We start from the raw sequence: 23,980 nt of genomic DNA on the forward strand, positions 1-23,980 counted from the left end.
TTGAGTTTTCCCACCTGTAGAAGAATTCTGTTGCCTAACAAGGGTAGAAATCCGGAGTCAGGGAGTCATTGCTGCCCGTGATCTGATGAGATCATCTGGTCCAGCTAGCTGTTTGTATTAATTACATTTCTTAGAGAGATGCATGTACTTAGATAAGATACAAAAAACACCAGAAAATGTCCAGCAAGATTCTGTCTTAGAAGGATAAGTTGAGAGTTTTTCACTGGGGAGAGTTTACTTATTTATTTTATTTTTGGCCACACTGGGCTTTCGTTGCGGTGCGTGGGCTTTTTCTCGTTGTGGCGAGCAGGGGCTACTCTTTGTTGCGGTGCACGGGCTTCTCACAGAGCACAGGCTCTAGGTGCGTGGGCTTCAGTAGTTGCAGCACGCAGGCTCAGTAGTTGTGGCACACAGGTTTAGTTGCTCCGCAGCATGTGGGATCTTCCCAGACCAGGGCTCGAACCCATGTACCTTGCATTGGCAGGCGGATTCTTAACCACTGCGCCACCAGGGAAGCCCCTGGGAAGACTTTATTATTTTAATGTTCCATTGCACCATTTAAAAAAATTATATAAGTTATAGGTATACGATATAGTGACTCACAAATTTTAAAGGTTATACTTCATTTATAGCTATTATAAAGTATTTGCTGTATTGCCCTTTCTGTACAATATAGTCTTGTAGCTTATTTTATACCTAACAGTTTGTACCTCTTAATCTCCTACCCCTAACGTGCTCCTGCCACCTTCCTTCTCCCCACTGGTAACCACTAGTTTCTTCTCTAGATCTGAGTTTGCTTCTTTTTTGTTACATTTGCTAGTTTGTTGTATCTTTTTAGATTCCACATGTAAGTAATATCCTACAGTATTTGTCTTATTCTGTCTGATTTATTTTACTTAGCATAATGCTCTCCAGGTCCATCCATGTTGCTGCAGATGGCAGCAACAAAGAATGAAATCTTTCTCTTTTAGATCTGAGTAGTACTCCTTCGTATGTATATACATACCACATCTTCTTTATCCATTCATCCATTGATGGACACTTAGCTTGCTTCCTCCACATCTTGGCAATTGTAAATAATGCTGCTGTGAACGTTGGGGTGTGTGTATCTTTTCGAATTAGTGTTTTTGTTTTTTTCAGATATGTAACGAGGAGTGGAATTGCTGGGTCATATGGTAGTTCTGTAGCTACACGTAAAAGAATGAAATTAGAACATTGTCTAATATCATACACGAAAATGAACCCAAAGTAGATTAAAGACCTAAACGTAAGACCAGATACAATAAATCTCCTAGAGGAAAAACATAGGCAGAGCACTCTTTGACATAAATCATAATATTTTTTTGGATCCAGCTCCTAAAAGAAAGGAAATAAAAGCAAAAATAAACAAATGGGACCTAATTAAACTTCAAAGCTTTTGCACAGCAAAGAAAACCATCAACAAAATGAGAAGACAACCTAGTGAACGGGGGAAAATATTTGCAAATGATATGACAGAAAATATATAAACAGCTCATACAACTCAACATCAAAAAAAGCAAACAACCCAGTTAAAACATGGGCAGAAGACCTGAATGTACCATTTCTTAAATAGCTAGTTATTGAGTGGATTTGAAACTTTGAGGTACCATCCAGTGCACCTAATGGATTTCTATGAGAAATGTTAGCTAATATTGTCACTTATATAGCAGAGGAATATGCCAGAGGTAAGATGAAACAAATCACTCAGTGTGGGTAACAGTATCTCCAAACACTTAATAATTTCTTGTTATGTTTGCAGTAACCCACTGAGGCTCTTTGCCCATTTTATAGTTGAGGAAACAGGCCTAGAGTGGTTAATTAGCTTGTTCAAGATAACTCAGCTAAGTGGGGGAGCTGGAATTTGAACCAGGCAGCCTGCTAAGCTAGTGCTCTGTAAAAGAAAAAGCCTTTTCTCCTCTCTGATATGAACCACAGCAGACTTAAGGTAAGGGAGAAGTGATGTGATCAGCTCAGCGTTCCTGGAATGCTGGCCATTCTCTGGGAATGATCGGATGAAAAATCTCAATTCGATTGGCCAAGTTGCTCTGGTGGTAGTAAAATAAACATCATTTCGCTGACAATTATTATAATAGACATTTCCCCAACAGTTAATAAAGTGGTATAGATACTACTTGATAATATAATCCCTGTTGCCAGTTTGGCTGCTAAACCCAGGAAACCCCTGGGCAATGGGAGACAAACGCATTCTTGCGTTGTTACTTCCTTAACTCATGTCACACATGACTAGATAGCATTTCCATCATTTGAAAGCATTTGGTTATTGTCCTCCTGTTGATGTCGTGAGTCTATAAGGACTTGGACTTGCAGAGGTGTTGTGATTGTCATATGTGTTTTGCACAGCCAGGTCTAATTTTTTTTTTTTTTTTTTTTTGGTAGATCACTTTCAGGGTAGGTTAATATTTTTAGCCAAAGTAAGACACAGTATTTTGATCCTTTTTTCTGACTTCTTAAAGCTCTGTATTGAAAATGGGTTATTTTCTCAGTACCAACTAGCATGGCTGACCTCATTTCCAAATTGGGAAGCCATGTTTTTCTCATGCCAATAATGCAGCCATTTGAAATTCACAGTGAGTGAAACAGAAAGCACACAGTCCGTTCTGACAGGCGAGCCACACTTGGCACTGGGTAGGTGCTTTGCAAATGTTTGTTTTTTAAATTTATTTATTATTTGTTTGGCTGCGTTGGGTCTGAGTTGCGGCACACGGGCTCTTCGTTGCGGCGTACGGGCTTTTGTCTCATGGTGCGTGGTCTCCAGAGCGCCTGGGTTCAGCAGTTGCGGTGCACGGGCTCTAGCGCATGTGGGCTCAGTAGTTGCGGTGTGTGGGCTTAGTTGCCCCGCGGCATGTGGGATCTTAGTTCCCAGACCAGGGATCAAACCCTCTTCCCCTTCATTGGAAGGCAAATTCTTAGCCACTGGACCGCCAGGCAAGTCCCTCCAAATGTTTGTTGAATGACTAAATGAAATGAGTGCATGAACAGAAGAATGCATCTTATTCTGGTTACTTTCTTTCATTGTGCAGAAAATAATCAAGATAATATATTTTAGGAGTGAGATTAGGATACAGAGTATGAGCTCATTTTTCTTTTGATATAATTTCAAACTTACACCAAAGCTGCAAGAATGATACAAGGAATTTGCATATACCCTTTAGCCGGATCACCAATTGTTTACACTTGACTCTATTTTTTATCATTTCCTTCCTCCTTACCTCTTTCCTCCTCTTCCTCAGGTAGACACACACACACACACACACACACACACACACACACACACACTCTTTGTATGTTTGCAGATAATTTTCCTAAATCATTTGAAAGCAAGCTAGAAAGCTCAGGCACCTTTGCCATAAAATACTTCAGTGAGTACTTATTTCCTAACAAGGCTGCTCTCTTACATAAGTACAGTACACTTATTAAAACAGAAGGTTTAATATCATTGATATAAGACTGTTGTCTAGTTTTGTCAGTGTGGCAGTAAAGCCTTTGATAGTTACTATTTAACCCGGTCCAGGATCCAATCCAGGATCAAGCAGTGCATTTAGTTGTCATGTCTCTTTTATAAATCTGTATTTAATGAATATTTGATTAGACAAAAGCTGTGATAGAATCTCAAATGAACTACACTGGCCATCCTTCTCATGAATTCTCTTGGATGCAGACAGTATACTGTCTAAATATTAGAGACACAGGGTATTCTGACTCCTTGTGCCTTCCTTAAAAAGATGAGGGTTTTTTGTCATTGTTGTTTTGACAACTTTTCTTATTACTATATCCCTGGATCTCACTACTCTAGTTGCAAAAATATTTTTCCTTATGTTGAATCAGTAAAGGTGCATTAGATAGAACTTACGGTAAACATTGTTCTTTTCCCGGTGTTACGTACTTCTGTTACTGTTTTTCTCTTCTGTAGCCTCCCAGCACAAAAGTCCCCCTTTCTCTACTTTCCTCCTCTTCCTCCTCCTCTCTAGACGTCTTTAATTTCACAGCGGGACCTTGCAGTAATGTTAGATTGGCTCTGGTAAAGGCATTTTGATGACCTCTGTCTCGGATCATTATAGTAACTAATAAAAGCTTGCAAACGACTGTTACTCTGTAAGCGTGATTTCAGTGACTTGCGGCCAGCTCAGCTGTATAAATATGGAGAGTTTTTTGCCGTGTAAATTTCGATCACAGGGAAATGTATCTACCATTCGGTTGAATGTTTCTTTTAAATTTAATCACGTCTGAGTGTAAGATAACAAGCAGAAATAAAATGGCATTGGAAATGTGAGCTTGAGATTCGGAAAGAATGGACGTGTTGGTCCTCGTGAAAGCGTCCTGCTCCATCTTCTGCATGAGCATTCTGGGTAAATGCAGAAGGTAGGCGATGGGTGGCATGAATAGCAAAGCTCTGGTTACGCATTCAACCAAAAGGCCAAATCACAGCCCTGATATTACGGAGGGCCTAGAGACGCCAACTTGTACCGGAGAGAACGGTGCATTATCCTTAAATTCATGAACTGCACTTTTTGAGTTAAAACTTGAAAGTAGATAGCGTGATTATCTTCATGCTGTTGAATTAAAATTCTGACTTCTGGAAAAAAATAATCACTTTTATATTTTTCTTTTGAAGTTGCATGCTGTGGATCTAATTAATTTTCACTGAGTTAAAGTTTTGCACGTTTGAACTGCGTTTTGCTTGAGTTTGGACTGGGGCATCTCAGGAGCCAGTGGAGTGGTGCTTTGGAGGGAGGGTGGGAAAGCGCTGGCCGTCTGTCTTTACTGGAGGTGGGGGTATAAGGAAGATGAATTCTGAGGCTGTGACTGGGCCAGTGGCCAAAAGAGTCGAGCTGCTGCCCCGCGTCTGCTCGGTGTGCGGGACACAGCGCTGTGATGTCTGAGCCAGGGCTCTGCTGAGTGTGGACGCGTCTGCTTTTCTTCCTTACCTCTGGGAGGCAGAGACACTACACCCTGGCCTGCGGGGGAGCGAGTCTACTCAGAGGATCCCCTCCTCTGGCTTCTTTCCTCCATTCGGTCAACAGATATTTACTAAGTGCCTGTTTTGTATCTGGCAGTATTTAGGAATGTGGGATAAATCAAGGAATAAAATACATTACCACCCCTGTGGATGCTCAAAATTCGGGAGGGAGACGGGTGGAGATGGGGGTGGGAACAGACAGATGTAGTAAGTACGTTATATCGTATGTCCTTTTAGATCGTGTGGCCAGGTGACTCTCTTTAAAGGTGCTGTTTGAGTAAAGGCTTGAAGGAGGGAAGGGAGTTAGTCCTATAGAACATTCCAGGCAGAGGGAACAGTTAATGCAGAGGCCCTTTGGCGCAGGGCAGACTCTGCATGCTTGAGGGACACAGCCAGGAGGTGAATGTGACTGGGAGTGGTGAGCCAGGTGGAACGTGGTACCAGACGGGGCCTCAGCATTGAAGGGCTTGCCTTGACCTTGAGTATCCTGGTGCCATTGGAGGCATTGACCAGATTTAAATTTCAACAGGATCCCTCTTGGTGCTGTGTTGAGAATAGACCATGGTGGGTGTAGGGTGGGCATAGGGGTTTAGGAAGAGCAGGGAGATCTGTGAGGAAGCTTTGCAGGGATCCAGGGGAGAGGTGATGGTGGCCATGACCAGGCTATTGGCAGTGAAGGTGGGGAGCAGTGGTGAGACCTGAGATCGTTTTTTTGTTTGGTTTTTTTTTTTTTTTTTTTTGGGGGACGCGGGCTTCTCACTGTTGTGGCCTCTCCCGTTGTGGAGCACAGGCTCCGGACGCGCAGCCTCAGCGGCCATGGCTCATGGGCCCAGCTGCTGTGCGGCATGTGGGATCTTCCCGGACCGGGGCACGAACCCGTGTCCCCTGCATCAGCAGGCGGACTCTCAACCACTGCGCCACCAGGGAAGCCCCTGAGATCGGTTTTGAAGGCAGCTTCCACCTGACGGAAGAGATGTAGGATTTGATAGAAAGTTATGAGTCAAGATTGACTCAAAGACCATTCCCTGAATGTGACTAGGAGGATGGGGTGGCCATAAATTGTGAGGGGGAAGGATGCACGTGGAGCCTGTTTCAGACGGCAGATCAAGTTCTAGACATCTTGAGTCTGAGATGTCTAGGCATCCCAGAGGACGTGCCGTGGAGGCAGATAGGTACCCAAGTCCGGAGATGCGAACAGGGATGTGGGCCGGGCTGGGAGCCTGGGAGAGCTGGAAGCGCCTGGTAACGGTTGCCAGGGTGAATTATTTTCACGTCATCCTGAAAGTGACCTACTGGTTATTCGGGGAATCTCCAGTGTGCTGCTAATCCTATGTGCTCCCTGTTAAGATGCTCGGTTGAGCTCTTAAAGGTGATGCTTCCTTGGTGTTAAGTGTTAGCACCTGAGCTTTGCTGGGTTGGGGTGCTGGTTGTGTGCCCTCGAAGGAAGCTCTCGGAATCACGGAAAGCCTGAGCTAAATGCAGACTTAGAGGTTGTCTTTCTCACCCCTGACTATAGGAAGAGGAGAGTGTGTGCCCAGCTGCGGGGCAGAGAGTGGAACTGGAATCTGCGTTGGCTGACTCACTGTCCCGTTCTCTTTCTGCTCCACTGAGCAGTGACCAGCTCCTGTTTGAAGAGGCATTCAGAGAATAGATAATGCAGTGTTCTTGCTTCTTGCATCCGTTTGTCCATCTTTTATCACCCAGGAAAAGTTAGAGTGCGTTCTAGAAAGGAGAAGACTGCTGTTGCTTTTCTGTCTTAATGATGAGTACCTTGAGTGTTTCTCAGCAGGGCAAACCAGACTCTTCAGGAACGTTCAGATGATGCTTTTGGTAACAAAACGGGAAGGTAAGAGTTGGGGAAGGTTAGGGATTCATTTTCAGGGGGGGATTTCTTCCTCTCTGTCCTTCTGGGAGAGGAAGGATGTAGCTCTTTGGGTTTTCTTCCTTACTTGCAGGGGACACCTGCTCTTGGACCTTCTCCTGAGATGGGGCTTGGGCTGTGCTTGCCTGTCCCTAGCCAAGCTTAGAGGTGATTTAGGGCCGGGTATGTGACCCTACCCTTAGCTAGGCCCTGTATCCTGTCTCTAAGGCACCACTGGGAGGCAATATAGCACAATCTGAACGAGATTCAAATCCTGGTTCCTCTGTTGAATTGCTCTGTGAGCTTGAGCAGTTACTTAACATCTCTGAGCTGCAGTTTCCTTTTCTGTAGAAGGAAAACGTCCAACATTAGAATGTTGTGAGGAGCCAAAGGAGAGCAAAATGTATGTCGAGGGCTGGGCCCTGCACTTGGCACAAAGTAAATGTTGAGTTAATGGCAGTTGTGAGCATCGTCATAATCATCGCGGGCATTTCCTGTGATTCCTACCTGAGGCTTAGGCCAGTTTCGTTAAGCTCGATATAGCTTCCAAAAAAGATGTGCTAATTGGATTATTGCATTTTCATGCTCTTATATTTATATATGTGTGCATGGCTTTGGAATCTACACATGTATATATTTATCCATTCAAGTTTCTCTTTTAAAAATCTGTAGGAATTATATTTTTGAGTCATTGAACCATGAGGAAATTGTTTTTCAAAAAAAGATTGCTATAAGTGATCATTATGTAGGCCATCAAAATGGAGAATAATGTAGAACTGGAAGTTAGAAGGAAAAGAAAAAAAAGAAGCTTGATGTTCATACAGAGCCGTTAGTAGAGCACATATTGTTATAACCTGGGTATTTAAAAAGAGCGGCACTTGCCTGCCTTGTTTCAAGGTTGGATGGCACAGACAAGGCTGTTTCGGGCTTGGGATAAATATTTTTTTGATGAATGCTACCACGTGTCGGCTTGTAATCAGGAGTGGCTTATCAGCAGCTTTTCCCAATCTGACATTGCACACGGAATGCCCCGATGGAGGAAAGTTAGCACGCTGAATGCTTTTACAGTTGAATTCCACACACATGAATTATGACAAGTGAGGCGACTACTCTGTGGTTTGTTGTGTCTGGTCTGGTTCCTACTTTTAAAGTTGCAGTTGCGTTTGGTCATTTGAAGCTTATTTTCACAGTCTGGCCAAGCCAGCAGGGTCCCGGGGCTCTGTAGGGGACATAAACCTCCAGCCTTTAAGTTAGAGCGCTCAGTAGATAAGCATTTCAAGACTTCATTGCATCATACAAAAGGACTTATGGGCTTATTTAACATACACTATTTGACTTCATTTAGATATTTCATGGAAAGAAAAGCCTTTTATTATCACCGAAGGAAAGGACTGCCAAACGTTGTGGGGCTCAGTTGAAGTATTATAACGGAGGTACAGAGCGCAAATATATTTCACCGCCTTACATAATGGGGTGTTTAATAATGGTTGTTGCTTTAAATTCAGCACATGTATCTTAGATATTTGCACTTGGTAAATTATAGGCTGTGGTTCAAGAAACTCCATTTTGTGTGTGTGTTTTTAAAAATTTGTTTGAATAAAAGCATGGACTGAATGTTAAAAATGACCGTCGAGTGTGTGATTTATGTTTATTTCACGAGCTCAGATTGAAGCGTCCACGCCAGGAATGAGCACTTTCCCTCCTGTTTTGGAACAGATGGAAATGTGAGCCATAGCTGGGACTGCTGACCTGCTTGGCCACAGCGTTGTCGACTGTTTTGTTGGGTGGCCATAGGCCTGTGGTGTGGATCGGGGGTCCGGGAGGAGGGGCTGGGAAAGCGTTACACTGTGAGGAAGAGGCCCTTGGCTGTCTAGGAGGAAACCCTGCAATCTTGCTGTACCTGTGTGCCTGCATCATCCCCAGGAACTGTACCTGCTCAGGTCGCCAGGGCTCAGGATCAACTGATTCTCCGTTTGAGGTCTACTCGTGTTCTTCCAGAACGTGGGGAGCTGTAGGGACTGAATTGTGTTCCGCCTCAAATTCCTATGTTGAAGTCCTAACCCCTAGTACCTCAGAATGTGACTTTGTTTGGAGAGAGGGTTTTTAAGGAGGTAATTAAGTTGAAATGAGACGATTAGCGTGGGACCTAATCCATTATGATCGGCATGTTTGTAAGAAGAGGAGACGAGGACGTAGACACACAGGCAGGGAAGACCGTGTGAAGACACAAGGAGATGGCCATCTGCATGCCAAAGAGAGAACCCTCAGAAGAAACCAGCCGTACTGACACCTTGATCTCAGACTTCTAGCCTCTAGAACTACGAGAAAATAAATTTCTGTTGTTTAAGCCACCTAACCTAGGATACTCAGTTGTGGCAGCCTGGGCGAACGGACACAGGAGCAAATCAGAATCTACAGGAGGGCATGCCTCATTTGAAAAAGTCTATTTCATATTATATTACAAGTTGAAATTTGGAAAATCATGGCAGGAAAACCTTTACAGGAAGGAAAACCTCTAAAGCTTGGCCAAATCCACGTGGCAAGTAGCGCTGTATTAGTGCATGCTGCAGGACAGATGGTCCGCTATTTACGATGATTTGACTTGAGATTTTTCAACTTTCTGATGGTGCAAAAGCAATCCTCATTCAGTAGAAACCGTACTTTGAATTTTGAATTTTGCTCCTTCTCTAGGCTCGCAGTAGGCGGTACAGTACTCTCTGGTGATGCTGGGAGGAGGCCTGGCTCCCATTCAGCCACACGATCACGAGGGCAAACAACCGACACACTTAGAACCGTTCTGTGCCCAGACAACCAATCTGTTTTTCACTTTCAGTGCAGTATTCAATACATTATGTGAGATATTCAGCACTTCATTATAAAACAGGCTTTGTGTTGGATGATTTTGCCCAGCTGTAGATTACTGTACATGTTCTGAGCACGTTTAAGGTGGGCTAGGCTAAGTTGTGGTGTCCCACAGGTGAGGTGTATTAAATGCATTTTTACTTGGCGATATTTTCAATTTACAGTGGGTTTATTGGGACATAAGCCCATTGTAGGATGGGGAATATCTGTGCTAACATGTAATATCTATTGAGCACTCACAGTGGGCTGGACCCAGGGAGAAGGGTCTTGCCTACATCATCTCCTCAAGTCCTCATCACAGTCCAGTGACGTGGGAGCTATTATCTCCATCTTATAAGTGAGGAAACTGAGACAAAGAGGTTAAGTGACATCCGTGGGATTCAGAGCCAGGCAGCTGTGCTCCAGGCTTGTCCACGTTTTTGCTTCTCCAGCCCTGGGAGGTTGGGGTAGAGGGAGGGGTGGTCATCCAATCCATCATGACTGTTGGCTAAAAGATACTGGAACTTGCTGTCTTAGACCACGTTTTGGTCCCACCACCAGAGAGAGGCTATCGAGTGTGTTGAATGTGGTGAAGATGTCGCTAGTCATGATAATAATCACTCATATTACAGAGCACTTAGTGTGAGCCCTGATCGGAGCTTTGTTTTTTTTTTTTTTTTGCGGCACACGGGCCTCTCACCGTTGTGGCCTCTCCTGTCACGGAGCACAGGCTCCGGACGCGCAGGTTCAGTGGCCATGGCTCACGGGCCCAGCCGCTCCGCGGCATGTGGGATCTCCCCAGACCAGGGCACGAACCCGTGTCCCCTGCATCGGCAGGCGGGCTCTCAACCACTGCACCACCAGGGAAGCCCCTGATCGGAGCTTTGAACCCACCTCTTTGACCCTCACCGTATCCCTAAGTGGTTTTGCCAGGCTTTCCAGCGGGCCGCCTCCAGGTCATGGGACTCTGGCACCTGAACCCCTCAAGCAACGCTGGGCAACACTGCTTCCCCAGCAAGCCCCGCCCTTGCCCAGCCATCTGTATCTGTCACGGGGAAGGGAACAAGGGCAGCTGACATTTGAATTTTAAAATAGAAGAAACTTTGTTCTTTTTCCCCGTACTACAAAAGCATCGTATGATAAATGTAAAAAAATCTTAAAACCAGAGCAAAAATAAATAAATCATCTATAGTTGCATCCCCTAGAGAGGATGACCGCTAGTGTTGTTCTGTCTGCCTTTCTAGTCTTTTTCCCATGGAAATATACTTACTTTAACCGTAAGTGTACTAATATTTTTAGGAGCAGCAGCATTAGTTAGAAAAGAGCAAGGACTTTGGCACAAGACGGGTTAATATCACAGCTTTCCCTTCCTAACCGTGTGACTTTGGACATGTTATTTAATTTCTCTGTCTCCATTTTGTGTCTTTAAAATGAGGATAATATATAAAACTCACTTCACTGGGGTTTGCAGTAGCCCAGTGTATGTAGTGTGCTCTTTTGTAGCATCTGGCACACAGTAAATAAACTAACCATAACTTTAAGAAGAAAAAGTTTTTGTAACACATATCTGTTACTTAGCAACATATCGTTCAACAGACATTTGGTGAGCAGGTATGATTTGGGGGTTGTGTTTCCTTCTGTGTCCGTGTTTATTTTTCCAGCCCTTTTTAATGGCTGCATAGTATTTCACCATCACTATGAATCGTAATGTATTCAATTTTTTTTTTTTTTAATTAATTAATTTATTTATTTTTGGCTGTGTTGGGTCTTTGTTTCTGTGCGAGGGTTTTCTCTAGTGGCAAGCGGGGGCCACTCTTCATCGCGGTGCGTGGGCCTCTCACTGTCGCGGCCTCTCTTGTTGCGGAGCACAGGCTCCAGATGCGCAGGCTCAGTAGTTGTGGCTCATGGGCCTAGTTGCTCCACGGCATGTGGGATCCTCCCAGAGCAGGGCTCGAGCCCATGTCCCCTGCATTGGCAGGCAGATTCTCAACCACTGCGCCACCAGGGAAGCCCCTCAATTTTTATTGGATATTTATTTTTCCCAGTTTTTGTAGACCATAGACAATGCTGTGATATGTTTCTTTGCAACCTTACAGCTCATTTCTTCCCCAGTGGTTACTATTTCATTAAGATCAGTTCCAAAGAGTAAGGGGTGAACAGGAATGCACGGTTTAAATGGTTTGTTGAAGCAGGGCCAAATCCCCCTCCCCGCTCACGCCCGCAAAGGCTGTGCCAGCTTACTGTGAACCTGGCCACGGATGAGAGTACTCATTTCTATTTGTAAAACTTTGATGTAATATTAGATAGATGCGCTTAAAGGATAAACAAGGCACCATTCTTCTCTGTGGGTGACTGACCCAAATCCGTTATGGTGAAGGACAAGCAGTGACTTTCGGAATAGAGAGGGGAGAGACCAATCAGACACTGACGTACAGTTAATTGTGTGGTCCAAGCACAGATGACAATGACAGCTCTCATGTATGGAGCCCTTACTGCGGGTCAGAAGTTCTCCACAGTGTTCTCAAACCGTGTGATTTAATCTTCACGGCAGCGTTTTGAGGTGGGGACCCTTTAGCCCATTTTACAGATGCAGAAACAGAGGACTTTAGAGAAGTTATGTAATTTGTCCAAAAAAGCACACATTAGGCTACCGTTTGGCAGAGTTGGAAGCTGAACCCAGGCGCTCTGACTCTCAGGTTCTTGCTCTTGTCCTGGGGTACTGGAGATGGAGCTGGAAACGTGGATGCAGGAGCCACCATGCAGACGAAGTGAGACCAGGCCTGGTGGCTGGCTGGTCTCGCGGGGAAGGCCGACAGGGTTTCTAGCTTGTTGGAATAGAAGGCACAGCTTTGGCAGCAGACATAGGGAAGCAGAGAGGGGGAACCCATGTAGAGCGAGTGTGCCGATTCAGATGGTATATATGGGGCGATAGAGACTGGGGCTGGAGATCTCCCAGGAGATACAGGCGATCTCCCTTAGCCTGTTTTATGGCCTGTATGCATCATCCTGCTTAATCCTTTCACCGCCCTGTGATGTAGGACTTGTTCTTACCCCCATTTTATAGCTGCAGAAACTGAGGCCCAGAGAGCTTGAATAACTCAGTCCTTGAGTATCACAGCCAGAATCAGACCCCAGGCAGCCAGATTCCTGGTCTGGGCCAAAGCCGATGGGAAGGAGAACTCAGTGGAGAGTTTGCACCCTAGGAGCCACTGTTGGAAGTGGTCTCTCCGTCTTGAACTTTGTAGCGATTACTGTCTGTAGACTTCATCTGGCAGTTAATCATGTATTCCCCGTGACGCAGCTCTCATTGTTGTCCTGACATGTTATTTTGATCATGTATTGTAATTTAACTTCTTGTGCTGGGCAGACAACTGAGCCTTGATAGCCCCCTGACCCAGCCCCCAAACATGTGCACCACAGTTCCTCAGAGGGGGGACTCGATAAATGTTTGACTGAATTTCATTTGAGGGGTCTTACCCTGGAGACTTTAGACAGTGACATTTGGGGAGGGACAGGGGGCGGGAAGGAAGGCGGGCACAGCGCCTAGGATTGTGATCAGATGGACTTGGGAGAACAGAGAGGAGATTGAGCACTAGAAAGCATCTCTTTTGCACCGGTGATGGAAGGACAGAAGGGGTGTCTCGGCCGCCTGCGTAAGCCCCTCTTCTCCTGTCTCCTTCCTCCGTGGGGATGTCCCCTGCGTTCAGGTTGTACTACCAGGGCTCACTTGGCTTTGTACTTCCCTCCTAACCAGGATTTGCTGAGTGCAATTGTAACCCTGTATTTCCAGCTGGGCTTTGTCGTGGGAGGCTTTCCAGATCTTCTCATGTTTCCCATTGGAGCTGTTGGAAGAGTGGTACTCAGTAGTATTGGGTACCATGAAGGGAGGAGACTTGGGTTCCAGATACAGGTGGCTGCATCACTTACTGACCATGGCCTTGGGTAGAGGACTTTGCTTCTCTGAGCCTCAATTTCCACATCTGTAAGCTAGCAGTACTTACTTGTGAGGTTTATAAGAGCCTGGATGGAAATGCTTAGGAAAGAGTGCTGGGCCTGGTGAGGGCTCCATCAACGTTGGCTGGTCTTAGAGTTGGATATCTTCGGGAGTGTATCTAGAGGCCTCCCACTCTGTTGAACACCAAGGTGAAAGGCCAGTGTGTTCCTTTCTTTTCTTGTGTTTACGGCAGACGTTTCACCACTTTGACTCTTGGACACTTTTCATGGATGGTTTGGTCCTAATCATTAGCTCCTCTCCTGGTCTCCTGAGCATTTCCAAAGCACCTCATTCCGCCCCCTTTCTCAGAAGGAAGTGTGGCCCTCAGACCTTGGACCACTCCGAGCCTGGTCATCGTCCTCATCTTTGTTTACCACGGTGATGATGATTATTAAATTTATTTATTTTTGGCTGCATTGGGTCTTCGTTGCTGCATGCAGGCTTTTGCTAGTTGCGGTGAGTGGGGGTTACTCTTTGTTGTGGTGCGCGGGCTTCTCTTTGCGGTGGCTTCCCGTTACGGAGCACGGGCTCTAGGCGCGCGGGCTTCAGCAGTTGCTGCGCGTGGGCTCAATAGTTGTGGCTCACGGGCTCTAGAGCACAGGCTCAGCATTGTGGCGCACGGGCTTAGCTGCTCCGCGGCGTGTGGGATCTTCCCAGACCAGGGCTCGAACCCGTGTCCCCTGCATCGGCAGGCAGATTCTCACCCACTGCGCCACCAGGGAAGTCCCGATTATTATTATTAATATTTTTATTTTGTAAGAATTAACTGGAACTTCTTCTTCAGTCATTTCATCAGTCATTCAACTTTTTTGTTTTCTTTTGAGGTGGGAGACAGATTACTTTGAGGCAGTGGGTCAGATGGCGGTGGCTGGCTGGGTGACCGCATCCCCGCTGAGTCAGCTGTCTGCTCAGACATCTGCAAGCTGAAGTACGCTGATGACTCGTCACCAGCCAGCGTCACGTTAACTTGAAATTCCATTTCTGCTCCTCAGCTGTGGGAGCTTGGATGGCTTTGTGGGTTGTTGGAAAGCACTCCAAGTATTGTTATCGATCGGATTATGGAGCCTGGAATTGTCGGTTATCCCCTGAAGTGACGTTTTCCATTTGAGACCGAGGCATAAAATTGTGAAATGGGATGGTTCAAAAAGGTGGGATTCGATGCTGTCAGTTTTTAGAAAGGGAATGCCAGGCTCTGACAAAGTCATTGACTCACAGAGGTTCTCCAGCAGTTGGCAAAGCCGGGACAAGGTTTGTTCTTCCTACGGATTGGTCATCCAGCACCCACCCCCCTGGGTCTTATTGCCCTTCTGCTAAAATTATCTGGTCAGCTATTTGTTTGGGGTCTCCTTCCTTGAGTGGAGAGGCAATCTCAATGTCAGGGATGGTGGCTGCCTCAAGGCGCCCTTGGCCCCTCCTCCTGATTCATTGTATCCCTGAATCACACTGTAGCCTTGGAAAAGAAGTCTGTTCAGTGTGTTTGTTCTCTCTGATATCTGTATGTTCTGTACATCATCCATCTTGGGTGATGGATAAGGTGCCATACGGGGTTACTTTGCCTCCCTACCGTAACATACATGATGAAAGAATAACGCTTAGTAAATGAGGATGTTTATCTTATTATGCTCTAACAATTTTAACTTTCTTGTTGTTGTGTTTTGACTTCTTTAAATTGGGCATGAGCTTAGAAGATGACTTGAGGATGGGGGGCAGGGGCGGGGGCTGGTATTATTTGCTTGAACAAAGAGTTTGGCCTCTCTGGTTTTATTCCTTTAAGTCATTTGTATTTCACCTCAAAGGCCTGTAGTAAGAAGGCTTTTGTTCCTAGTTGGAATATTGGGACCCATAGAATTCTCTAGAAGAGAGCTTTGGCCCAGCTGTGGTGGGACTTGGTGCTTCATCCCACAGAGTGATTCCTGTAAACAGCACTTATAAGCCCTAGTTTAAGACCATTGGTTTTTTTCAAAAGTTATTTTCATTTTTTTCCCCCTTTTTATTCTTTTTTAATTTTTTTCTTCCCTTTCCAATAATGGAGGACTCTTCCTTTTTACAGTTGAAGCCACTACCTTCTTCTTACTTATAAAGCCGGCAGAAATCATCATTTGACAAGGCATCTCAAAGAATTGCAGTTAATATTGTGACCTAGTTGGTTTCTTCATTTTAAAAAAAGTTGTTTTATTCCTCCCCCATATCAGCTATGTATGCTGATTATGTAATCGTAACTTCTCCCAGAAAATATGGATCCCATCTATTCCTACGACACCGTCTGGTTTCACTGTGGTGTGTCACTTCCCACAGAATGTTACCGCCGGGGAAACTGAGGCTTGGGTTTGCTACTCTCCCTTCTGCTGCGCGACCCGCCATGGTCAAAAATTACAGTGATAAGTTTCTTGTTAGTGGCGTCATCACTCTGAATGTGATTCTTGTTCTCATCTAATAGAGAGCCTTGGTAACCCACAACCCACTTCCAGCTTTTGAGCAGATACATAGGGATGAACTCTCTAGAGTGAAGATGAAATAATATCATTTGTTTACCACCTTGAGTTGTTCACCACGGGCTGTGAAAAATATGTTCTCAATTTAAAAGTTCGAAAAACAAGTGTACCAGCTATCACAAAGCTCTCCCCTCCAAGTAAACATGTTTATAGAACAAGACTCAAAACAAAATACTTGATCACGATAAGCCCAGCCAATGAAAAGAAAGTAAACATGTTTACCCACAAAAGCCTTTATAAAGAGCCCAGGTGGCAGCCAGCTCTCTGCTCACTTGACTGTTCCTCCCGGGAGCAACTGAGGCTCCCCTGGGCCTCAAGGACAGAGACACCACTCACCCTGCCAGTAGGCGGCTCACCTTTATAAGCCCTGCTCTCTTAGCTCAGCCCAGTTTGCCAATGAGGAGGGAAGGTTTGTATTTTGTGCCACTGAACGGAACCACGCGTGGAAGGTATTTGTGAAATTGAGCCTGGAGTTCCCGTGATTCTTAAATAGCAACTTGTCATAGGTAGAGTGCCAAGTAGGCTTATGGGGAATCTTTCTGGCTCCCTGAAAGAACCCAGATTAGTATCACATGTAATGACCTTCTGTGTCCTGGGCACTGTAGCGTAGACATCCAGGCTATAAACCATGAATTACACCCAAGCCTGGCCTCACCCAGACCACTCTGGTGAAGGAACCAAAGGGCTCGAGCAGGAAGTTGGTAGAAAAGACAGGGGTATATACCTGAGTGATACAGGGGTTTTCAGGGTACGTGGAGTGAGCCTTCAGTGCTGTAAAAGAGAGGAAGGTTAGAAGGGGGATGACAAATTGTGCGTGTGGCCAAGAGTTAAGGACTTGAGGGATGGTGCCTTGTGTCTGTGCAGGAGCAAATTCAGGAGAGAGGGCCCAGTCCTAGGTGGCTCTGTGGGAGGTTGTCAGTGAATTAAAGAATTCAAAGTCTTTATTCGAGGTGGAGCAGTTCTAAGCGATGGTGAGATCGAAGTTTTGGCCATGCCCTCAGGTGTAGAGCAAGTAGTTCTGGTTAATTAGCACTTAATGAGCCCTTACGCTGATGGGCAGATATTATCCCAATTTTGGGGTATGGAGGAATTTGCCCAAGGTTATAGCCAGTAAGTAGCATAGCTAGGATGGGACATGGGAAGTCTGTTCCATAGCCTGTGCTCTCAACTACTGCCCTATACTGCTTCTCAAATAGACTGGAAGCTTTTAGGGTAAGAAAGTTAAGATAACCAGGTGTGTATTCACTCAGTGAATGGTTTTTTATTTATTTATTTTTTGAGTGGTACCTTATCTATGCCAGGTCTGATGTAAGCCTTGGCCAGGCTGTTGGAAGGACCGTCTTCATGGCTGTTGAGGTCGACAGAAGTGGCCACAGTGAAGGGATGTAGACCGAAATTGTGAACCAGATACTAAAACAGCTGAGAAAGGTGTAGAAGAGCATCCTTGCCATTTAAAGGCAAAAGCCATGTGGCTGGGTTGGGAGCAGTGGTCGCCTCACACACGGTCATCAGAAGAAGGGTTTTCAAGGATCAGGGAAGCGCAGTGGGGAGGGACAGTGGTGTTCTCCTTGGGGGTAGATGGCAGGCAAGGTAGACTGTTAGCAGAGCCAGAACTTGGCTCTAAGAAAAGGAATTAAAGAAAGGCCAACTCTTCCTTCTTTGTTTGCCTGAGGTCAAGGGATATTGAGTGAATGGCTTCTGGGAAAGGTGAAAGGGACATCTTTAAGGAAAGAGGAAAGTCTCCAGATGGTTCATGATGTTGGTCTCGGAGGGCGGTGGGAAGAAGTGAGCCCTGGGACCAAGATGAAGGATGAAATGGGATTCTAGGACGGCCGGGAGGCAACAGGATGAGGGTACATCTACTCCTTGAAGAGGGGGTGACAGTTAAGTCACTCATTGTCTTTGGCAGGGTTCAGACAGAAGCTGGGTTCTTACTGGGGAGATGGGGAGAGGCAGACAGATGCAGCAGGAGGGCCAGCCTTCAAGTTTTAAATGGAATGTTTAGGGGATTTTTAGTGAAGAAGAGGAATGAACAAACAAAACAGGTTTCTGGTTAAGCCTCAGTGAACTAGGAAAGTAATTACAGACACCATATTCCCCGTGTGTTCTTATTAATCTAATGGGTTTACTTAAAAACCTGTTTTTGAACAGAGATATCAGTAAGTGCTCTGGTGAGTTGAAAGAAATCTTATTAGTGAAAGTTAAGTAAAAGTAATAGTGATTACTTCTAGGGAACTTAATTGAAACGAACTCCAGTGGGCGCACTGAAGCCACCGACGTTGCTGTGGTGACCCATTTGGTTAAATCTGGGTGACCATTTTGACTAGAACTTTAGAACTTAGCTGCTGAGATAGATGCCCATCTAGGGTACATTTGAGGTTACGATTATTTTAAAAGCAGAAGTATTATTTGTTCTTCTCCGAGCCTTATTCATTGAGGCCGATTGGCATTTTATTTGTGAGCTGACAACACACACCATTTTCCGCAGCCGAAGTGCTTTTTGAACTGGGTTCAACATTGTCAGAAAGTTATTCACAGGAGTTGGTGATGGAGCCTGCTCCACCCACTTCTGTTCTCTTTCTATTTTGGTGCTATTTGCAACAAAGGAGAAACTAAGTTAGTAAATTAGAGAAGGATTGAAGCTCTCACAAATGCTCCCCTTCCTATCAGGTTGTGTAACGGATTAGACAGAGTGGGCCCGCTCTTCCTGTGGCTCAGGGACCTGAAGGAACACGGGTGCAAACCCCCTGAGATGGCCTTGGCCGTGTCCTCCCAGGTCTCCTGACCTACCTGATGGAGCTACATGAAGAAACCTATAAAGATGTATATGTATATGTGTATACTCATATGTACATGTCTATTTGTGTGTGCATATGAGTGTGTATGTACACATACACTTACTTATGTTGTGTGGGTCTAAAAAATTCCACATATAGCATTCTCAAGCCAAGGGAAATCTAGTGGAGAAGCCACTGAGTTTGAGTTTTGTGTCAGGGTCCCGGTAGGAAATAGGTGGCTTGTCCCTTTCCTGGGTCTGAGACGACAAAGGGGGGGCACATGGTGGAGCCTGGATACAGTAGCTGTAGGGAGACGACTGCCCCGCAGGAGCTGTGATCCTTCATAGTCAACCTCCGGTGCCCCGGTGATAAATGCCCCGTCTTCTCTGTCCTCCTGAGATGAGACCTCCATTGGTTGTACCAGCTGGAAGCCAGAAGACAAGGGTACCTGCTGATGCATCCACGCAGGGGGGCCTTCCAAGACACACAGAGCAAGGTGGAGGGTTGGGGCAGCATGGCAGATGGAGGATCTGGAGGAACAAAAGGAAAACCATCCGGTCCATTTTGTTCTGTGACCTCCTTTGGGTATGACACTGCCAGATGCATGGGAAAGGTTAATGTGGGACAAGAGGCCCCAGGTCTTCAGGATGGTAAGGAAGCATCTAGCTTTACTTCCCAAAGCGTGGTGCCTGGACCAGTAGCACCAGCATCACATGGGAACTTGCTGGAGATTTTCAGGCCCCGCCCTGTACCTACTGAATGAGACACTCCAGGGGAGGGGCCCAGGAATCTGTGTTTGCTTAGCCCTCCCCGGCGTTCTGCTGCTCGTTCAAGACTGAGAACCACAGCTGGATGTCTTGAGGTTTTGGGTGGCCAGCAAAGTATGCCAGTTTGCTAACATGGCCACTGTTACCTTGCTTGGAAATGCCAGGGACGAGCATGTTGTCTGTTTGAATCCCCTGCTTGGAAACTCTGCACGCTCCCCGTCCTTTTTATTTTTCGGATAGGCACTCTTCAAAAGAAATGGAATAATGGATGACACGTAGGCCATGGGGGCTCATACCCCAGGCAGTTCATGCCTTTAATTTCCAAGTGCTCCTCTGAGCCATGCCAGGAAGTACCCGGCAGGGCCCAGACTTTAGAGGTTGTTTTTGAAAAACAGATGCAAATACTGCCTGTGCTGTTGTTGTTTTCCCGGTGCCTGGCAGTGTTTGGTAAACAACTTGATTGCTAGGTCTTGGCCTCAGGGAACCACAGCTGCTCTTTCCAGCTCCCTGCAGACTTGTGCCGAGCAAGGATTGCTGCAGGGAAAAATAAAGAGGGGAGAACAAAACAAGAGAACAGCACTGTTGTTTTGTGGCTGCCTCTACCTGTTTTCCTGGAGCTGTTTTGCAACCACAGGCCCTGAGTTTTGATTCCTTACTTGAAAACACAAGGCAAGACCCCACGGCACCCCAGGCCTCTTTCTCTTTGGTCAGAGGGGGGAGTGGCCGCCGCGGGACTCGGAAAGCCTGTTGTAGTAGCCACTGGAAGGATCTCTGCATTTTTAAATATGTAAATTGAAAAAGGAGAAAGCTTCATTCTTTCTAATGACCCCCAAGATGGTAATCTGGCTTTTCAAATCTCCGGGAAAACAGATTGAATATGGCACAATTAATGGTTCAGCACTTCTAGGCTTTTCTCTAAAATATTTTAATGGGCTTTTAATTTATTGCAGCTCCTGACTAGCAGGGTTGAGGCAGGGTTGCTGCTGACCCACTGGGCCAAGGTGCTCTCTGGGGCTGTAAGTGAAGTGGAAAAGAACAAAGGCCAGCTGGAGTGTCAGTCGGGACCTCCCCAGGCTGAGCCCCTGGAGCTCACTGGGTTCCTGGCCCTGCAGTGGCGCAGCACTCTTCAGAGTAGAGGCAAGGGCACAACTTCATCAGAGTTCCCTGGAGTATCTGGTAGAAATGCAGATTGATAATCTCTGGGCAGGAGCCTGCATTTCGAGCTGGTGCCCTCGTTCCATATCAAGGTTGCGGTCCAGGACCTTGGTGATTGACAGCCAGTGAGACCGAGTAAGCCAAGGTGGGAAGCAAGTGATGGTGTTGCCGGACTTTTTTTTTTTTTTTTAATTTTGAGACCTGCATGTCATTTTAAAGCATTCACTTTTCATTTACTCCAAAGTTCTCCATTATTTTCACTCCCCCTTCCTTCTTAGATCAAGCAACCTTCTTCCTAAAATCCTTTTCTTTGGGCCTGAAATGCATCTTTCTGAATGTCCTTGTAGAGAGGTGATAAACTTTTGTTTGTCTGAAAAGATCTTTTTATTTCACCCTCATTTTTGAAAGGTAATTTTTCTGGGCATACAATTCTAGGTAGATAGTTTTTGCCTCTGGACAGTGTACTGGATCATTTATTTGGATAGTATCTTCTCTTCTGGTGGGTTTTTTGTTTTTTTTTTTCCTTTTAAATTTCAGTTGCTTTGTTTTTCATTTTTAGAGGTCAGAGTTTTGGTTAGAGTTATAGAACTTGATTTTATAGTATATATGCGTGTATTTTATATATGTATATGCTATGTATTTTTTAGTATATGTACTATGAACACCTAAAAAGCTATAGTATAGTATATAGTTTGTGGTATTTTGGTTAGAGTTATACAGCTTATATTTTATAGTATATGTGCATGTATTGTAGTGTGTATATATATATAGTATGTATTTTATAGTATATGTACTATAAATGCATATTAAAAACTATAGTATCTGTAGTTTATATAGTATTTTGGTTACAATTACAGAGCTTGTATTTTATATATATGTGTATATGTGTATGTATGTATTATATGTATGTGTGTATAGAGTGTATTTATAGTATATATACTATAAGTCCATATAAAAACTACAGTATATGTCATTCATATAGTATTTTGGTTAGAGTTATAGAGCTCGGTGGAGATGGAATTCCGCATTGGGTCAGTTGGATTCTTAACAGAACATACAAGCGAAACCAGAAAAATTCCACACACCACGGTGATAGTTTATCCCTGATTCTTGGATATGCCTGGGGACTGTAATGTTTTAGGAAGTCAAACCGGACAGCACTAATGATACTCTTAAGCGTTGATTGACCAACTTACACCTTAGCTAGAAGCCAGACGCTGCTCCCATGCTGAACAGAAGCGTGATTCCTCCCTCCTCACTGCTGTTCTTTGGTGTGTCTTTCCTGTTTCATCCGCCTGTAAGCCTTTGACCGTGATGTCCTGAACTGATGGGATCCCTTTTCCACCCCATCTTCCAGTTCCTTCCAAAACTTGCCCAAGATAATCGCTCTCAAAAGCCCTTAACTGCCCAGACACCTACTGTGTTTTCCTGTGTCCACTCGTGCAGCTTCTCTGTGCTTCCGAATCCCTGTAGAATTGCAGACCTGAGCCGTGGCGTAACCCTAGCCATAATTTGTTACATGGGTTGCAAGGGTTCTTTTTCTTGTCTTTTTTTTAATGTGTACTATTAAAGGGTTAGCTGCTGTCTTTGAAAAATGAGGAAATTTCCCAAAATAGTCATCTGGATTTCTGCCTTTGTTCGTGGAATTGAAAGCTCCTGTAGCCCTGGGTTCACGTTGCCACGTGGCAATAATGGGCTTGTGGAGCCACTGGCTGCCCTCTTAGCTGAGAAAGCCCGGGCCCTCCAGTCTGCCGCCTCCCTCCTCACTCCCTGTACCTTATACCTGGCCTGCCTCGTTCACTTGCATTGTCTGCCTGGTCATTGTGGGACGCCTTAGCTTTCCCCGTATGAACAAGGAAGCTCAGGTCGGAAAGGTTAAGTATCTACAAGGCCTTGCAACCAAAACTCACTCAGGCAAGCTGCAGTCAGAAGAGTGTCTAGTGCAAGGTAGGCACACACAATTTTTTTTTTTTTTTTTTTTTTTTTTGCGGTACGCGGGCCTCTCACTGTTGTGGCCTCTCCCGTTGCGGAGCACAGGCTCCGGACGCGCAGGCCCAGCGGCCATGGCTCACGGGCCAAGCCGCTCCGCGGCATGTGGGATCTTTCCGGACCAGGGCACGAACCCGTGTCCCCTGCATCATTAGGCGGACTCTCAACCACTGCGCCACCAGGGAAGCCCTCAGCGCCTTTCTTTTTGCTACGTGATGTTGACTTAGTAGCTTTGCACAGCTTCTGTGAGCCTTGGAAATGCTTCTTGGGTGTTAAGGCTACTTGAAGTTTGGACGATGGGGCTTTATCATTTGGACACAAACTGTGATTGGCAGTATCCACCTTCCTTGGCATTTTGGTAGAGATACAGAATCTCAGGCCCAGTTCCAGACCAATGAATCAGTGTCTGTGGGGATGGGACCCAGGAATCTGTATTTGAAAAAGCTCTTCAAGTTATTCTTCCGCGTACTAAAGTTTGAGAAACACTCATCTATAGTACACGTGGGCACTGTTCCATAGGAGTTGGAGCTGTACTCTTGGGACAGGAATGGAAGCCTTCCTTGGGCACCCAGTGAATGTTGTCAGCTGCCGAGGGCGCAGGTGCACTAAGGCTTGGCACTAGTGCCAGGGTGAGAATTCTTCTGCTCAGGTGCACGACCCTCTGCCCACAGCTCAGCTCTGGTATTGATGGCAGATCAGCAGAGGAGTGATTTGTGTTAAAAACCTTCTTTTTAATCCGGAAGCTAATAGTTTAGGTTATTTGGAATAAGTGTGCTTTAACCAAAAAGACAAAGATGCTGAGAGGAAGAAGGGACGTGGAGAGCATCAGTTAATGACCTGACCTTGCAGATGAAAGAACTGGGATCCTGAGGCATTAAGTGGCTTTCCTGGAGCCACACAAGTGACTGATGACAATACTGGGTCCAGGATTCAGGCTTCTCCACTCGGATGTCTACACGTTACGTAGTATGTTTTCTCTTGATGGAAATATCTCCAAGTCTTCCTTCTTCTGTAATTCATAAACATTTGTAGAATTATTTTGGAGGAAAATGACTGTGGTTACCTCTCTTCCCAGTTTGGATGTTCACTGTTATGTTTGAAATAA

At 45.4% G+C, this 23,980-nt stretch overlaps 1 protein-coding gene across 9 annotated transcripts in view; it reads left to right on the forward strand.

The window, feature by feature from the left end:
• FOXP1 (forkhead box P1) overlaps nucleotides 1–23,980 on the forward strand; it is a 695,723-nt gene that overhangs the window by 167,786 nt on the left and 503,957 nt on the right. The window lies entirely within an intron of this gene.

This window comes from Neophocaena asiaeorientalis, unplaced genomic scaffold, assembly GCF_003031525.2.
Source record: "Neophocaena asiaeorientalis asiaeorientalis breed wild unplaced genomic scaffold, Neophocaena_asiaeorientalis_V1.1 scaffold130, whole genome shotgun sequence".
Lineage (NCBI taxonomy): Eukaryota > Metazoa > Chordata > Mammalia > Artiodactyla > Phocoenidae > Neophocaena > Neophocaena asiaeorientalis.